The following is a 6,000-nucleotide window of genomic DNA, read 5'->3' as shown; positions in this document are numbered from 1 at the left end:
GAGTGGCCAAGTCCTTGTCAGACCTACAACTTGTTTACTCATTAAAACCCAGTCCTGCCACCGCCAGCTATTGGGCTCATAATACCAGCTGTGAAAATGGCAAAAATATTTCTCAAACACCCCCTGACCTATAGCGTTAATTAGATTTACCATTGTGTTATGTTTGTTAAAATTTAGCCCAAGGACTAAATCAAATCAAACTTTAAATGCACTTTAGATAAAGTTTGATTTAGTCCTATTCTTTAACTTACATTTTTGGTTGAGATGAAGATGTAAATCCACCATATCAATTATTAATTTGTAGACAAACTGGAATAAAAGCCAGACTAATTCAGTGGCACAGATGGAACTATCCAATCAGAAGATGCATCTCCTTCAAATGTTGATATTTGGTTGGGTTGACAACAACACAATTCGATATCATGACATTTGAAATCAACCAGAGCTTGAAACCCTAGGCCTGTTGTATTGTCTATTTTTAGTTGAATTCACAGTGGAGTTGAAACAATAGCTGTTGATGACTTAGCACATTTTTTCAAATCCAATGTATTTTCCACGTAGATTCCAAGTCACAATATGTTGACGAATTACATTGAAACAATGTTGATTCAACCAGTTTGTGCTCTTTGGGAGGATATGGATTCACACAACTAACTGCTCCTCCCCTGGTAGCAGCACATGATTATCTAGGATAGAGTTTTAATGTACAGATTTACGATCATGCGAGCATCATGTTATGCGAACATCATGTTTGGTGGTAGTCCCCGAATGATTTGAAGTTGTTACTGAACGGAAATTATTAATTATTAATGACTGGGAAGAGATTGAGAGAGAGAACCATATAAACTGCCTGGAACTCAGGCGCTGGCTCATTTGTCAATCAAAAGAGCTGAGTGGAGCAGATACTGTGTATCCTGTTATGTTTTCAAGTGAAAAAGCCAGAGTGTGTGGTCAACCTAATCATGCCTATCAAAACCAGGGCATGCAGGCAGCCAGAGACATGGTCCTCTTGTGGATTCATTCATGAAACAATGGGAAGGACATTGAGCACAGAGCAAAAATAGAGTTAGAGGAATTCATTTAAGGCACATAACCTACACTCCCCTATGTATTTATTTGGACAGTGACGATATAACTTGCAGTTTGTTTTAGTTCTGTTTCAGATGTTGTGCACAATCGAAATGATCGTAAATAATGTATTGTCATTTTGAATAATGATGAGTGAAAAAGTTAAGAGGCACAATGATCATACCCCCAAGACATGCTAACCTCTCAGCGTTACCAATTAACAGGGTAGGTAAGCATTTTTTTGGGGGTATGATCTTTGTTCCTCTGTAATGTTCTCACTAACATTATTCATGATTATCCATAATCATGGTAGCATCCACATTCATGTAGAGGATTTTTTCCTACATTGTAGAATAATATTGAAGACATCAAAACTGTGAAATTGTCACACCCTGATCTGTTTCACCGGTCCTTGTTATTGTCTCCAACCGCCTCCAGGTGTCGCTTGTGTTCCCCAGTGTATTTACCCCTGTGCTTCCTGTCTCTCTGTGCCAGTTCGTCTTGTATGTCCAAGTCAACCAGCGGTTTTTCCCTTTCTCCTTCTTTTGCTCCTTTAAAAAAAATTTTTTTTAGACCTCCCGGTTTTGACCCTTGCCTGTTCTGGACTCTGTCCTCGCCTGCCTGACCATTCTGCCTGCCTTGACCTCGAGCCTGCCTGACCATTCTGCCTGCCTTGACCTCGAGCCTGCCTGACCATTCTGCCTGCCTTGACCTCGAGCCTGCCTGCCACTCTGTACCTCCTGGACTCTGAACTGGTTTTGACCTTCTGCCTGTCAACGACCATTCTCTTGCCTACTCTTTTCTTGGATTATTAAACATCTAAGACTCCAACCATCTGCCTCCTGTATCTGCATCTGGGTCTCGCCTTGTGTTAAGATAGAAATAACACATATGGAATCAAGTAGTAACCAAAAAAAGAGTTATATAAAATGTTTTGATTTGTTCAAATAGCAACCCCTTGCCTTGATGACAGATTTGCACACTGTTGGAATTCTCTCAACCAGCTTCACCTGGAATGCTTTTCCAACAGTTTTGAAGGTGGAACCACATGCTGTGCACTTGTTGACTGCTTTTCCTTCACTCTTCAGTCCATCTCAATTTGGTTGAGGTCGGGGGATTGTGGAGGCCAGGTCATCTGATGCAGCACTCCATCACTGTCCTTCTTGGTAATATAGCCCTTACACAGCCTGGAGGTGTGTTGGGTCATTGTCCTGTTGAAAAACAAATGATAGTCCCACTAAGCGCAAACCAGTTGGGATGGCATATCGCTGCAGAATGCCGTGGTAGCCATGCTGGTTAAGTGTGCCTTGAATTCTAAATAAATCACAGACAGTGTCACCGGCAAAGCACCCCCACACCAAAATACCACCTCTTCCATGCTTTTCTAATCAAATGGCTACCCAGACTATTTGCATTACCCCCACCTCTTTTACGCTGCTGCTACTCTGTTATTATCTATGCATAGTCACTTTAATAACTCTACATGTACATATTACCTCAACTAACCGGTGCCCCCGCACATTGATCTTATATCGGAACCCCTGTACATAGCCTCACTATTGTTATTTTACTGCTGCTCTTCAATTCTTTGTTACTTTGTATTTTGGGGGGGGGGGGTATTTTTCTTAACTGCATTGTTAAACTTCTTCAGGATTGGTGGGTCCCCTGCGGGACGGTTGAGCTAACATATGCTAATCGCATTAGCCTGAGGTTGTAAGTAACAAGACCATTTCCCAGGACATAGACATATCTGATATTGACAGAAAGCTTAAATTATTGTTAATCTAACTGCTCTGTAGCTATTACAGTGAAAGAATACCATGCTATTGTTTGAAGTGAGTGCACAGTTTCGAACAAAGTTATTAATAAACACATTAGGCACATTTGGGCAGTCTTGACACAACATTTTGAACAGAAATGCAATGGTTCATTGGATCAATCTAAAACTTTGCACATACACTGCTGCCATCTAGTGGCCAAAATATAAATTGCACCTGGGCTGGTATAATACATTATGGCATTTCTCTTGCATTTAAAATATAATGGTACAAAAAATGGTTGGATTTTTCTTTGTATTATCTTTTACCAGATCTAATGTGTTATATTCTCTGACATGCCTTTCATATTTCCACAAACAGAGTGTTTTCTTTCAAATAATACCAAGAATATGCATATCCTTGCTTCAGGGCCTGAGCTACAGGCAGTTAGATTTGGGTATGTCATTTTGGTCGAAAATTGAAAAAAAGGGGCAGATGTAAGTAATTTGATTTACGGTGGGAAAAATACATGCGGAGATCATCCATTCACCCACACTATGTCTCACAAAGACTGGGCAGTTAGAACAAAAACATCTCAAATTTGGACTCCTGACCAAAGGACAAATTTCCACCGCTCTAATGTCCATTGCTCTGTGTTTCTTGGACCAATTAAGTCTCTTCTTATTGGTGTTCTTTAGTTGTGGTTTCTTTGCAGCAATTTGACCATGAAGGCCTGAGTCTCCTCTGAACAGTTGATGTTGAGATGTGTCTGTTACTTGAACTCTGTGAAGCATTTATTTGGGCTGCAATTTCTGAGGCTGGTAACTCTAATGAACGTATCCTCTGCAGCATAGGTAACTCCGGGTCTTCCTTTCCTGTGGCGGTCCTCATGAGAACCAATTTCATAGAACTTGATGGTTTTTGCGACTGCACTTGAAGAAACTTTCAAAGTTCTTAAAGTTTTCCGCATTGACTGACCTTCATGTCTTAAAGTAATGATGGATGACGTTTCTCTGCTTATTTGAGCTGTTCTTGCCATAATATGGACTTGGACTTTTACCAAATATGGCTATCTTCTGTTTACCCCCTACCTTGTCACAACACAACTTTTTTTGGCTCAAATGCATGAAGAAGGAAAGAAATTCCAGAAATAAACTTTTAACAAGGCACACCTGTTCATTGAAATGCATTCCAGGTGACTACCTCATGAAGGTGGTTGAGAGAATGCAAAGCTGTCATCTAGGCAAAGGGTGGCTATTTTGAAGAATCTCAAATATAAAATATATTTTGATTTGTTTAACACTTGGTTACTACACGATTCCGTATGTTTCCGTATTTTTGATGTACTACTGTGAAAAGTGATCTTCGATGTATGAAGGCAAATGTTTGTATGTTTTTTTCTTAGGACTAGTTATACTGTGTGTGTGTGTTATGGGATATTGATGGCCTGATTGTTGTGTGGTATGCCAGGGCACTGTTAATTGCAATCAGTTAATTAATGCCACGCTAGCTGGCATAGATTGATATGATCTCCTGCCATTACACATTGCATGTGTAAATCATATTAATGAACCTATATTGCTCTTTGCTTGATTGGATGAAATGAGATGGAATCAGCAGCCAAGTCTCTCGTGTAAACCACACCACATCTCACTACCACATCCCCCCCAGAGGGCAGCAGCAACCTTGTCTAAATGCTGTGCCTGGTTGATAAGCACTTATGGTGATGGTCAGTCAGAGTGCCAGCTTGGAGAGCCCGTGGCTTTGTTTGGTGGCCATGAGGGCTTTGTTTTGGTCTTCAATCTTTAGTTTAGGCTGTTGGTAGTTTTCCTTTTCATATATATTTGATTTCATCACCCTCTAAACATAATAACCCGCTTGGGCTCGCCGACCCAAAGGAGTCAAGACAGAGCTGGACCTAAGGTAAGGTTGCTGTCTCCCTGGGCACATGTGCATCTAACACAGTCCTCAAATACTTTCTCACATAAATGCACACATTCATTCAGGTTACGGACCATGTACGGCTAAAACCTCTAGACAAAGGGTTTTGTAACAAGAGATTATATGATCATAGGTGTTATCATAACTTGTGTGATATATCTCATGCTGTAGATTTTGCCGTTGCAAAAAGTTCTATATCCATTTGTTTAGGAAACACTTCGACAGCGACTAGGATGACAATACTTTATACAGCAATCCCAAAGACAGCGTATTATTCAAATGCCTATGTTCTAAGTTAGCACTGGCTCATGAGGTAAACTATTTTGAAAGCAGGACACCAATGCCAAATGTTAGGGAATAGGTTAGGTAGTTTAGACTGCACACTCATGTGTGTTTTCAGTGTGATGGGACTAAAGTGTGTGTGCAGACTCAGCCTTGTGTTTACAAGCAGTTGTGCTACTATCAGTCTACACTCTTAGAAAAAAGGGTTCCAAGAGGGTTCTTTGGCTGTCCCTACAGAATAACCCTGTTTGGTTCCATGTAGAACCCTCTGTAAAAAGGGTTTTACATGAAACACAAAACCAAAGAACCGTTTTAGGTTCCAGATAGAAAAAAAGGTGCTAAGCGTGTACAGTACTTCTAGCCTAAATGTGTGTGTGTGTGTGTGTGTGTGTGTTTGTGCTGTATATGTGCACCAATAAATGTACTACATTATTGATGATAATTTGTTGGAGTTGATCAATAATGGATTTGATCTAGGTCATTTAACATCTCAGGGATGTGCTGATAATGTGTTGTGGGACTCTTCCTAAGATTTTTAAAGTTATCTCAGCAGAGGGTGAGAGAATGCATAAATTGTACTCCCCACAATACCTTTTAATCCAACATAGAATAAGAGGTGAATTGTGCATGTGAATGCTGGGGGCATATAGCAGTTCAAAATCTCTCACCCCCACTGGGTTAGTCTATACCTGCATTCTTCCTTACCAACATGTAGGCTACAGTCCATTGGGTCCACCAGTAATAATCTAGTTTTCACACTGAAAAGATAACGTTTATTGATTTGCCCCAAAATGTAAGTCTTTCCTAGGGCTGTGGCGGTCATGAAATTCTGTCAGCCGGTGATTGTAAAGCAAATAAATATAAATAAACACATTTAGCATCTCCTGGCTTCCACGCATAGCCTACAAGCTACTGAAAAAGACCTTTGGAACATCTACATTTTAAAAAGTCT

Source organism: Oncorhynchus kisutch, linkage group LG11 (genome assembly GCF_002021735.2).
Source record: "Oncorhynchus kisutch isolate 150728-3 linkage group LG11, Okis_V2, whole genome shotgun sequence".
NCBI classification, from domain to species: Eukaryota; Metazoa; Chordata; class Actinopteri; order Salmoniformes; family Salmonidae; genus Oncorhynchus; species Oncorhynchus kisutch.
Note: the sequence above shows the minus strand (reverse complement) of the source record.